At 51.1% G+C, this 12,210-nt stretch overlaps 1 protein-coding gene across 1 annotated transcript in view; it reads left to right on the top strand.

Moving 5' to 3' along the window:
* Positions 1-12,210, top strand: part of RALGPS1 (Ral GEF with PH domain and SH3 binding motif 1) — a 1,636,862-nt gene that overhangs the window by 2,927 nt on the left and 1,621,725 nt on the right. The window lies entirely within an intron of this gene.

Genomic DNA, 12,210 nt, shown 5'->3' on the forward strand with positions numbered 1-12,210 from the left:
TTGGAGAAAACTGCAGCATGGCCCCCGAAACCCTTCACAGAGACAACAGCAGCAATGCCTTCTACTCTTCCCTCCCAGAGATAACTGCAGCAGAACCCCTAGCTCCTCCACCTTCAGAGACCACTGCAGCAAGGCCCTTAAACCCCCCTACAAGAAAACAGCAGCAGGGCACTCTACTCCCCTCCCCCCACCACCTCCCCTGAGTCAACTGTAACAAGGCCCTCAACTCTCCCGCCCTCGACTCCCACCCCCCCTCAGACACAACTGCGGCAGGGCCCTAGCTCCCCCATGTCTCAGAGGTAACTGCAGCAAGACCCTCTACCCCTCACATCTCAGATACAACTGCAGCAAGACCAGTGCTTAATTTGAGCCGGAGCTTTCCGGTGCTGAACACCGGCACTTAATTGGTATCTGGTGCTTGGCACCGGCACCTAATTGTCAACAACACACTTAGGGCACTCTGCCACAAGGTGGAGCTACTCATGTAATTTAGAGATGAGCAGTATTACAGTTGTTTAGAAAATAATATACATTAAAAAATACTAATACCTGCCTCCCCAGCCATTCCTTTACCTTTGGGGACCTGGAATAATCTAAACTGTTGCATTTACATACGAGAGAGGTGGTTAGTAGTTGTTTTGGCAGCAATGACAGGGGCGATGGGTGGGGCAAGCTGAAGTCGCCTCATGGTCCGAGCCCTGGCACATAATATTTTACAAATTAAGCACTGAGCAAGACCCTCTACCCCCACCCCCATCAGAGACATCTGCACCAGTCCCCACACTCCCCCTCTCAGTGACAACTGTAGCAAGGCCCTCTTACCCGGAGAAGTGTGGCTCTATGGTTAGAGCGGCAGACCCTGATGCAGAGGTCTAGCCCGGGACCAGGGTTCAATTCCCCGCCTCGGCGGGTCTTGGGCTCAAAATTCCATGGACCTGATAATTCTCGCCTCTGTGCCTATTCCAATCATGGAGTCCCACTCTGCAACTCTGGGCAATAGCTTGCTTAATCTCCACAACGGCCCCCACAACGCTAAGGATGCCTGGCCTCCACCCTGGGGGTGCCCAGGAGTGGACACCTCACAGGGAAAGCCAGGATGGGTTCCACAGCGGTATTCGTACAAGCGCCTTGAGACCCTTGCGGGTGAGTAGTGCGCTATACAAGTATCAATTTACATTTACATTTACATTTACCCCTTCCCTCTTCCCCCTCAGAGACAATTGCAGCAAGGCCCTCGTCCCCCCCCTCGTCCCCCCATGCCCCTCTCAGAAACAACTGCAGTAGGACCATCTACTCTCCCCCCCCACCCCACCCGGTACAACTGCACCAAGGCCCTCTACTACCCCCCACCCCCTGCGGCAGCTGCAGCAGGGCCCTCTACTCTTCCCCCTCTCATTGGCAATGCCGCGGGGTCCACCACACTATCTCTCGGGACAATTGTAGCAGGGCCACTCGAGTCCCCTTGCGTCCCAGTGCAGCCCCACACATCCTTTCAGGAACAACTGCAGCAGGGCCTACTGCACCCCTCCTCTCATTTGCAGCTGCAGCGGAGCCCACTGCACCCATCCTCTCATTTGCAGCTGCAGCGGAGCCCACTGCACCCCTCTTCTCGCTTGCAGCTGCATGTCCCACTGCACCTCTCTGCTCTATTGTAGCTGCAGCATGTCCCACTGTAGCCATCCTCTCGATTTCAGCTGCAGCAGGGCCCACTGCATCCCTCCTCTTGCTTTGCAGCTGCAAGCGGCCGACTGCAGCCCTCCTCTTGATTGCCGCTGCAGCAGGGCCCACTGCATCCCCCTCTCGCTTGCAGCTGCAGCGGGTCCACTGCATTCCCCTCTCGCTTGCAGCTGCAGCGGGTCCACTGCATTCCTTTTCTTGCATGCCGCTGAAATGAGGCCCACTGTATTCCTCTTCTCTGTTGCATCTGCAGCATGTCCCAATGCACCTATCCTCTCGCTTGCAGCTGCAGCGTGTCCCACTGCACCTATCCTCTCGCTTGCAGCTGCATCGTGTCCCACGGCGCCTATCCTCTCGCTTGCAGCTGCAGCGTGTCCCACTGCACCTATCCTCTTGCTTGCAGCTGCAGCGTGTCCCACTGCAGCTATCCTCTCGCTTGCAGCTGCAGCGTGTCCCACTGCACCTATCCTCTCGCTTGCAGCTGCATCGTGTCCCACGGCGCCTATCCTCTCGCTTACAGCTGCAGCGTGTCCCACTGCACCTATCCTCTTGCTTGCAGCTGCAGCGTGTCCCAATGCACCTATCCTCTCGCTTGCAGCTGCAGCGTGTCCCACTGCACCTATCCTCTCGCTTGCAGCTGCATCGTGTCCCACGGCGCCTATCCTCTCGCTTACAGCTGCAGCGTGTCCCACTGCACCTATCCTCTTGCTTGCAGATGCAGCGTGTCCCACTGCAGCTATCCTCTCGCTTGCAGCTGCATCGTGTCCCACTGCACCTATCCTCTTGCTTGCAGCTGCAGCATGTTCCACTTCACCCCTCTTCTTGCTGTGGGGCCCACTGCACCCCTCTTCTCACTTGCAGCTGCAGTGGGCCTACTGCACCCCTCTTCTCACTTGCAGCTGCAGCAGTACCCACTGCACCCCTCCCCTCCCTTTCAGCGGTGCCCACTGCACCCCTCTTCTCACTTGCAGCTGCAGCGTGTCCCACTGCACCCCTCTTCTCCCTTACAGCTGCAGCGGTGCCCTACGTATAGGCCAGAGGCTGTGAGCATCCTCGTCTCAGTGGCCAGTGCTGGAGAACCTTCCGCACCGGCCCCTCCCTACTCCTGGCCAGAACGGGGTCAGCAGCTCCCGCGCACACACACGCACACACACGCACACACGCACACATGCACACACATGCACACACGCACACACATGCACACACGCGCACGCACATGCACACACACGCACTTCCCGCCGCCTACCACTGACCAACGCGGCACACCCCTTCCTCCTTCAGGCAGACAGACAGACAGACACGTGCGCTGTCCGCAGCCGGGGGCGGGGCCTTGGATTCGCAGACATGGATCAGCTGATTCCACCTTCGTGCCCCTTCATCGCGCGTCACAGCCGTGAGTGTCATCTGTTGTGTCCCCCCCGGAGCGTGCGATCACCTGTCTGCGCCTCGGGGCTATTGTCATGTGTGCTTGTGTTTGTTGTGTAGCCTCCCCGGGCAACCAGAGACCAGTGTAATACAGGACGTGAAGCAGGGACTCTCCCACAGAAGACAAAATATTACATTCTACCATCACCCTTTGCCCTAGCAAATAAAATGCACGTGAAATTATATGTCGGCAGAGATGAGCTTTCTCCTCGCATTTCGGGAATGTCACGTGTGAAGTCACAGTCGCACCAGACACCGGTTTAAGAAGGGGGGCTGCGGGGCGGACAGGGGGTGCGGATTAATACCGGTGCTTTGGTTAAAAAAAGGGTGCGAACGTAGGGCCAGGAATGCAGAGAATCTGGCCAGCGTTGTGGCCTCCCCTCGGACTGTCAGCTGCGCAGATGAGCTTGTGGGAGGCACGTGATGCTGAGGACCAGGGAGCCTGCAGGGGACAAATGATGCTGCTGGGAAACAGTGCAGCTGCTAGGAGGCAGTGAGACTACTGGAGTCCAGCTTTGCTGCTGGGAACAATTGATGCTGGGAGCAAGTGATGCTGCTGAGAGCAAGTGATGCTGGGAGTCAGTGATGCTGCTGAGAGCAAATGATGCTGGGAGCCAGAGCAAATGATGCTGGGAGCCAGTGATGCTGCTGAGAGCAAGTGATGCTGGGAGTCAGTGATGCTGCTGAGAACAAGTGATGCTGGGAGCCAGTGATGCTGCTGAGAGCAAGTGATGCTGGGAGTCAGCGATGCTGCTGAGAACAAGTGATGCTGGGAGCCAGAGCAAATGATGCTGGGAGCCAGCGATGCTGCTGAGAGCAAGTGATGCTGGGAGTCAGTGATGCTGCTGAGAACAAGTGATGCTGGGAGTCAGTGATGCTGCTGAGAGCAAGTGATGCTGGGAGTCAGTGATGCTGCTGAGAACAAGTGATGCTGGGAGTCAGTGATGCTGCTGAGAGCAAGTGATGCTGGGAGTCAGCGATGCTGCTGAGAACAAGTGATGCTGGGAGTCAGTGATGCTGCTGAGAGCAAGTGAGGTTGGGAGTCAGCGATGCTGCTGAGAGCAAATGATGCTGGGAGCCAGAGCAAATGATGCTGGGAGCCAGTGATGCTGCTGAGAGCAAGTGATGGTTGGGGGTCTGATGTTGCAGGGAGCAAGTAATGCTGGAGCCAATGATGCTGCGGAGACCAAGTGATGCTGGAACCAAGTGATGCTGGGGCCAGTGATGCTACAGGGAGAAAAAAATGTTGGGCCCAGAGATGCTGTAGGGAGCAAGTGATGCTGGAACCACGTGATGCTCTGGGCCAGTGATGCTGCAGGGAGCAAGTGATGCTGGGGCCAGTGATGCTCTTGGCCAGTGATGCTGCAGGGAGCAAGTGATGCTGGAACCACGTGATGCTCTGGGCCAGTGATGCTGCAGGGAGCAAGTGATGCTGGAACCACGTGATGCTCTGGGCCAGTGATGCTGCAGGGAGCAAGTGATGCTGGGGCCAGTGATGCTCTTGGCCAGTGATGCTGCAGGGAGCAAGTGATGCTGGAACCACGTGATGCTCTGGGCCAGTGATGCTGCAGGGAGCAAGTGATGCTGGAACCACGTGATGCTCTGGGCCAGTGATGCTGCAGGGAGCAAGTGATGCTGGGGCCAGTGATGCTCTTGGCCAGTGATGCTGCAGGGAGCAAGTGATGCTGGGGCCAGTGATGCTCTGGGCCAGTGATGCTGCAGGGAGCAAGTGATGCTGGAACCACGTGATGCTCTGGGCCAGTGATGCTGCAGGGAGCAAGTGATGCTGGAACCACGTGATGCTCTGGGCCAGTGATGCTGCAGGGAGCAAGTGATGCTGGGGCCAGTGATGCCGCAGGGAGCAAGGGATGCTGGAGCTAGTAATGCTGTAGAGAGCAAGTGATGCTAGGGCCAGTGATGCTGCAGGCAGTGATGCTGTAGAGAGCAAATGATGCTGGGGCCAGTGATGCCGCAGGGAGCAAGGGATGCTAGGGCTAGTGATGCTGCAGGGAGCAAATGATGCTGGGGCCAGTGATGCCGCAGGGAGCAAGGGATGCTAGGGCTAGTGATGCTGCAGGCAGTGATGCTGTAGAGAGCAAGTGATGCTAGGGCCAGTGATGCTGCAGGGAGCAAGCCATGTTGGGGCCTGTGATGCCGCTGCGAGTAGGTGAAGCTGGGGCCAGTGATGCTGCTGGGGCCAGTGATGCTGCTGGGGCCAGTGATGTTTAGGGGAGTGGTACTTCTTCACCCATGTAACATGCTCTATAGCAACAATGCTGCTTTGCCAGAGGCTTTCGTAACATATCACATAATAACACACCAGCCATACCAGGCACCTGCCGTCTGATATTTGCCGTTGCCCCTGATAACGAACCCACAGCCAGTGCACAGCTATTTTTAGTCTCCTAGTCTAAATCGAGCAATCATGCATAAATACATTTGTTTGGCTGCCACATCAGAAGCCTCCAGAGGTGCAGCGATGGTATGTGCACATGCCATAATACCCTCTCAGAAAAGCAGTGGCACTGTGCGAATAAAGCCGCTCCGCAAAGAAAAGGAGGCAGAATTACAGCCCTATCATAACAGAGCCACAGCTGTACCATAACCAACCAACATCCACACCACAACCAGACCAAATCTGTGCCCTAACAGAACCACAAATGTACTGTAAGAGAACCACAACCGCCCCATCACAAATACATAATTGGGCCCCAACAGAACCACAGCATCCTATAAAAGATCCACAAGGGTGCCAAAATTAAAACCACCACTGCTCTGTAACAAATCAACAACCATGCCAAAAGCACTACATAACATGCCAGATCCACAACCGTACCATGAAAAGCCACATCAGATCCATCGCTCCACCGTCACACATACAACTATGCCGTGACAGAAGAACATTTGCACACATACCAGACGCATAATCCTGCCATAGAAGAACGTCAAATGCTTTGCTACAGAACCACAACAGCATAACAATAGATCCATAATGGTACGATAGCAGATCGACCATCGCACCATAATAGAACCAGAAATGTGCTGTGAAGACTAGAGCCCACAACCAACCACAGTTGTGCTGTAACAGAACCATCACTATATCCTGACTCACAAAAATATGACTGTTCTGTGACAACTATGTAGAGAACAGTGGTTGAAATGGAACTGGTTCAAAGGAAAATTAAGTATATAGAATGGTAAAATTACTGTAAATGGTATGACGTATATGACATTTCACAGGTTCAAGTCTTACACAGTAGTTTATTACAACATAAACCACATTGCTCTTTCATAAGTGTGCATACGAATTAAGTATGTAATCCTGTGTAAGAACCCACTCCTAAAACTTGGAGAAACCGTAGTGCAAACATTACAATGCAGTGTTTTTGATATACAAATCCCCGCAATACTTTTTTCTGTCTATTAAAACATTCCAACAGTCACCTGTATATGTGTAGATCCTGGGAAGGAAATCAGTTTATATGTGGATCGTCAAAATGTCGATACCACATAGAACCTCAGGGTCTCATCAGTACGAATTTATACCAGGGAGACACCTACAAAAGCTTTGGTGAAAGGGATTAGAACCTGTTCACTGGGAATGTCCGGCCTGTCATTGCAGACTAGTGTGCACTCTTTCACCAATGGTGCTTTTAAATCCATGTCCAGCCTGCCATTACCGGCTGGTATGTGCTTTTGCACCGAGGGTGCTCTTAACTACATGTCTAGCATGCCATTGCAGGATGGTGTGTGCTTTGCACTGATGGTGCTCTTAAAGATGTGTTCAGCCAGCCATTGCAGGCTAGTGTGCACCCTTGCACTAATGGTGCTCTTAACTACGTGTCCGGCCTGCCATTGCAGGATGGTATGCACTGTGCACCGATGGTACTCCTAAATATGCGTCCAGCCTGCCATTGCAGGCTGGTGTGTGCTTTGCACTGATGGTGCTCTTAAAGACATGTTCAGCCTGCCATTGCAGGCTAGTATGCGCCCTGCACTGATGGTGCTCTTAAATACATGTCCAGCATGACATTGCAGGCTGGTATGTGTTTGGCACCGATGGTGCTCTTAAAGACGTGTCTAGCCTGCCATGGCAGGCTAGTGTGCGCCCGTGCACTGATGGTGCTCTTAAACACGTGTTCAGTCTGCTCTAAAAGACGTTTCCAGCCTGCTATTGCACGCTGATGCATGCACTTGCGTAGTTATTCAGACTGGCCCTGAGAGGACCTTTGACCTCAACCCGAGTACCCCTGGGGTATGCCTGAAGGGGTGAAGCGAGTGGACGGTGAAAGGCAGGGCAGGTACACATATGTGTTCCCTGCCCAGATAGTGAAGAATAACCATGTGTGTTTCCACTGCCTATGACGTTTGCTCCTCCCCTAGGATAACATTGGGAAATGGTTGAAATCACTTCGGGTTGCAACAGTGGCTTACAGTGAAGAACCTCATGATGGTTCTAATCTTTGGATTTGCAGTGTCAACTCCTTGCCAGTAGGAAAGGCGGCTTTGTTGTAATTCGCTCACAAAACCCACTACAAGAGGGTGTGCATTTCTGTGCTCTAAACTCTGTGTGCCTTGGTGCAGGGCTCCAGTCTACACTTGTCGGTTGGGGAGCACATCTGAGCATTCCCCAGTGACAGCTATAAAACACTGGGCATGCAACTGGAACAACAGACCTCTGCGATTTGCAGGCCTGCTAGAGAGAATGGAGGAAAAGGTTTTGACACTTGACCTCTGGAGCCAGATCATGGCCCCACTAAATATTAAAATCAGTATTTCACGGCCTCATCATGACAATAGGACTAAAATTTAGGGGGGCCATCTATGGTTCAAAGGGAGACCCTTTGAACAACCCTCTACTTCAAAGGGACACTAAAGTATCACCACTGGTGCCATATTTCAGCACGGGTGAGATACGCTTATGAGGACGTAGTACCGGAGAACCTGGGCTACGTGGTGCATATTGCCAGAGGACTCTGTAGTGCACAAAGAGGATTACTGCCATTGGAAGGGACCGTGCAGCCTTCCTGAATAGTGGCTGGCCTGGGTTGACTATCTGCTGCTGTGTGGAATCATGAACTGTGCTCTCTAAGGGCTTGTTGAGCTTTCCTCCTGTTCTTTCGGAGGTCTCAGGTAAATCAAAGATCTCCCAAGTGTGACCCACACTGTCTACTTGTGGCAATTGAAGCGCAGTGCCCTCTCAGGAACCCAGATTGTCTGCTGGAACCCAACTTGTAGCACAGCGTGGAACTAAGAGCGTGGTGCCTGGAGACCGGATTGCCTTGTGCTGAGCCCGAAATCTGGCCCACATCTAAGGCATGTGGCACCCTCATTGTGGGGACCTTGGCACGTATAAGCATCTTGTTGGTGAACGAACTCACTTGTTGCGGGACCCACATGGCCCACTTCATCAATCGTGTTGCATCTCCCTCATGCGACTTGCCAACTACATGCTCAATGCCTGTGATATCCGGTTCACAGTGCTCATTCTACCTCGTGAAGCATTGCTAAACTTGAGCCTCTGTATGTGACCAAATATCGACATGCACTGGACGCTGTGCCTCGTTTCCAGGAAGGCATGACATTTGCAACTGTTCGTTGTGTGTCTGGCTGGAACTGTCTGGTGCGGCCAACATCGACGTGCACCGGACGTTGTCTCTCATTTCCAAAAGGTATAGATTTTGCAAATCTATTTTGTATGTAATCATACTAGTCGGGTGCGACTTATATCATCACGCATCCGATGTTGTGCCGGGAGTGCTGACGGCGTGCCTCCTCCTTCCAAGAGCGCCCCTGATTCATTCATATACTGTTCCCTTACTTGGCTCTCAGCACAGCGGATCATCTGCTTCTCCTCACCCGTCCTTCCCCAACGACACCGTGTTGCCAGGTTTTATTGCCCGGCTCTGGCCTGGGGAGTAAGACTGACTGACTGGGCTGGAGGAATGCTTCCAAGAATAATCGGAAGCGGGTCAATTGACTGTGTGATCCCCCGTGCTTCGCAGAACTGGGCTGGTGCTGAAAGGCCGTTGGGGACCCCTTTGGCATGACCGTGTATTGCCCTGAGCCATTTTATGGGTGAACTTCTCGAGTGGTTGCCACCTCATTAGGGTGCTGAGTGCGTATGTGTGTGATCGCTTCCATAAAAACTTGTATGATATCCATCGTACCACGTCGATATCCATTATATTGCATAGCGGTGGGGAGTGAGTGTGTGTGTGTGGGAGTGATAGTGGGGAACCACCCGTGATTCATAGTATTGGACGTAGGTTTGCCTTATACGTTGATTTCTTGTCCGAGAAAAGTAAATACATTTTAATGAAACTCCACAATGGGAAGTGAAGGATAACTTACTTGTGGGTAACTTTATGTCCAAACTTGCCATGATCTTTAAAAAAAGAACTGGAATGTACCCTCACTAACAAAGGCATCACTAATAGTGAAAGCGGCACTTTCACCATTAAAGTGACCCCTTACATGACCATTACTGGGCTTCTCATTTATCGGCCCCCTGGCAATGCCACTCCTTTTTGCAACCAGCTAATAGAAACGGCGACGCAACTAGCTATCAAATATAACAATTTTATGATACTAGGTGACCTTAATCTTCATTTTGAAGATTTATATGCAAAGGAAGCTCAACTTCTAAAGACTGCCCTACATGCTCTGGGGATCACCCTGCTCTCCACTTCTCCTACACATAAACATGGCCATCTTCTCGATCCTATCTTTGCGACTTGGGAAGGCATTGACATACAACCTCCGGTCCCTATCATTTGGTCAGACCACCATATGATCATGTTCAACATACCCAAGATCAGGACCAAGAATAATGTCCATAAACCCTTGTATGCCAAGCGGCGCAACTGGAAAAACTATACCCCAGAACGTCTGATTGACGAATTAAAAATCCATCCCCCTCCCCAAGGTCAGTCCCTTCAAGACACCTGGAATTCTTATGAATTATGGTTAAGCAAGGCACTTGATAAAATTGCTCCTTGGACTTGTAAGCCCCCAGCTAGGAGAACAAAATCTGAACCGTGGTTCTCAGAAAAATTAAAGGTAGCCAAAGCCCGATGCAAAGCGATTGAAAGGAAATGGAGAAAGAACTACTCCACGGAACTGAAGGAGAGCTACAAACAAGAACTAAAGGCTTATCAGAGACTTATAAGAGAGGAAAAAAGTCTCTTTTACCAAAACAGAATTGAAGAGGCTATAAATCCATCTAAAGAATTATTTCGGATTTACAAAGAACTAACAGACACATCGAGCCTGGACACGCAGGACACGTACTCTAATGAGTTATGCGAAAAAATTGCAGACTTCTTTATTAATAAAGTGGAGAAAATTCATGCCACTTTCTCCACTCCCCCCACAGCTGGTAAGATAATACCCCCTCTTCATAAAACCACTCTCACCCATTTTCACACTCCCGATAAAGAAAAATTGTCCAGCATAATTAACAGTATCCACTCTGGCTCCCCTAATGATGTGTGTCCATTAGACAAATGCAAAGACATCATGGACAATACTCTTATGGATCAAATAAGCCAACTCATTACCCTCTCTTTCAAAGAATGCCACGTCCCGGAGGCTTGGAAAAACGCCCAAGTCATTCCCCTGAAAAAAAAAACCAATGTTCCGATCACCCAATTCCAAAATCTCAGGCCAATATCTCTATTGCCTCAATGCGCCAAAATAATAGAAAAAATAGTGAACATCCAACTTATGGCGTTTTTGGAGGAAGAAAACATTCTCCACCCCACTCAATCCGGTTTCAGACCTAATTACTCCACGGAAACAGCTGTCCTGTACTCCACGGAACTGATCCGCAGATGGTGGACGAGGGTGAAACAGCAGCGTTGGTCATGCTTGACTTAAGCGCCGCTTTCGATACGGTGCTACATGCCACGCTGCTGTCCCGTCTTTCAGATATCGGAGTGAAAGACTGTGCATTGGAATGGATTAAATCTTTCCTCACCAATAGAACTTTCCAGCTTCATTGCCCGCCCTTTAAATCATCTTCTCGGGTCGTGAGCTATGGGGTTCCACAGGGCTCTAGCTTGAGCCCTACTTTGTTTAACATCTATATGGAACCCCTGGCTCAGATCATAGAGAACTTTGGGGTTGGCATTGTTAGCTACGCCGATGACACTCAGCTTATGTTTAAGCTTACTCCTGATACCGAGAGGTATGCCTCAAACTTCTCGGAGTGTATGGCTGCTGTTGCCGGGTGGATGGACAGTAATTGCCTCCGGCTCAATGGAGAAAAAACAGAGGTGTTAGTGATAGGGAACAAAACCTCCCTATGGTCTCAAGCGTGGTGGCCCACATCTCTTGGCGAATGCCCGCAACCTGTCGAGAAAGTCAAGAACCTTGGGATCATGATCGACTCGGATCTTTCAGGAAAATCCCAAGTTAACAAGATCATTGGTAAATGCATCGGCACTTTAAGAATTCTTAGAAAAATCATTGACCTGATACCTATCAAAGCCAGGAAAACCATCGTACATGCTCTTATTACACCTCACCTGGACTACGGGAATGCCCTCCTTCTAGGCATCAACCAAAAACATCTTCACCAGCTGCAATGTGTACAAAATGCAGCAGCCCGATTGGTATTAGGCCTTCCGAAAAGAACTTCTGCCAAGACAGCGCTGTCCAAACTGCACTGGCTCCCCGTTAGGGAAAGAATAAAATTCAAGAGCCTCTGCTATGCCCACAGGATAGCCCACAATAAGGGTCCTACCTACTTAAGAAGCCTCATGACCATTCACCGTCCTACTCGACACCTGAGGTCCTCAGGAATGTCCCTCTTCAAACTCCCCCGTGTCCACAGAGCAAAAATCGGTGGCCGCTCCTTTCGTTATCTAGGAGTGAAACATTGGAATGCTCTCCCGATTCATTTAAGAATGGAACCCTCTGAAACTCTTTTCAGAGCTAACTTGAAAACCCACCTCTTTCCTCAATAATTTCTGCTTCCCACTTCCCTTTGACTTGATTCTCGGATGAGAGTTTTCAGCAATCAGCGCGGGGATACACAGTTGTGCAGCCAGGCGCTTAATAAATGTTTTATTATTATTACTGAAGGTGTAGGAGATATGTGGC

This window comes from Lissotriton helveticus, chromosome 5_1 (genome assembly GCF_964261635.1).
Source record: "Lissotriton helveticus chromosome 5_1, aLisHel1.1, whole genome shotgun sequence".
NCBI lineage: Eukaryota > Metazoa > Chordata > Amphibia > Caudata > Salamandridae > Lissotriton > Lissotriton helveticus.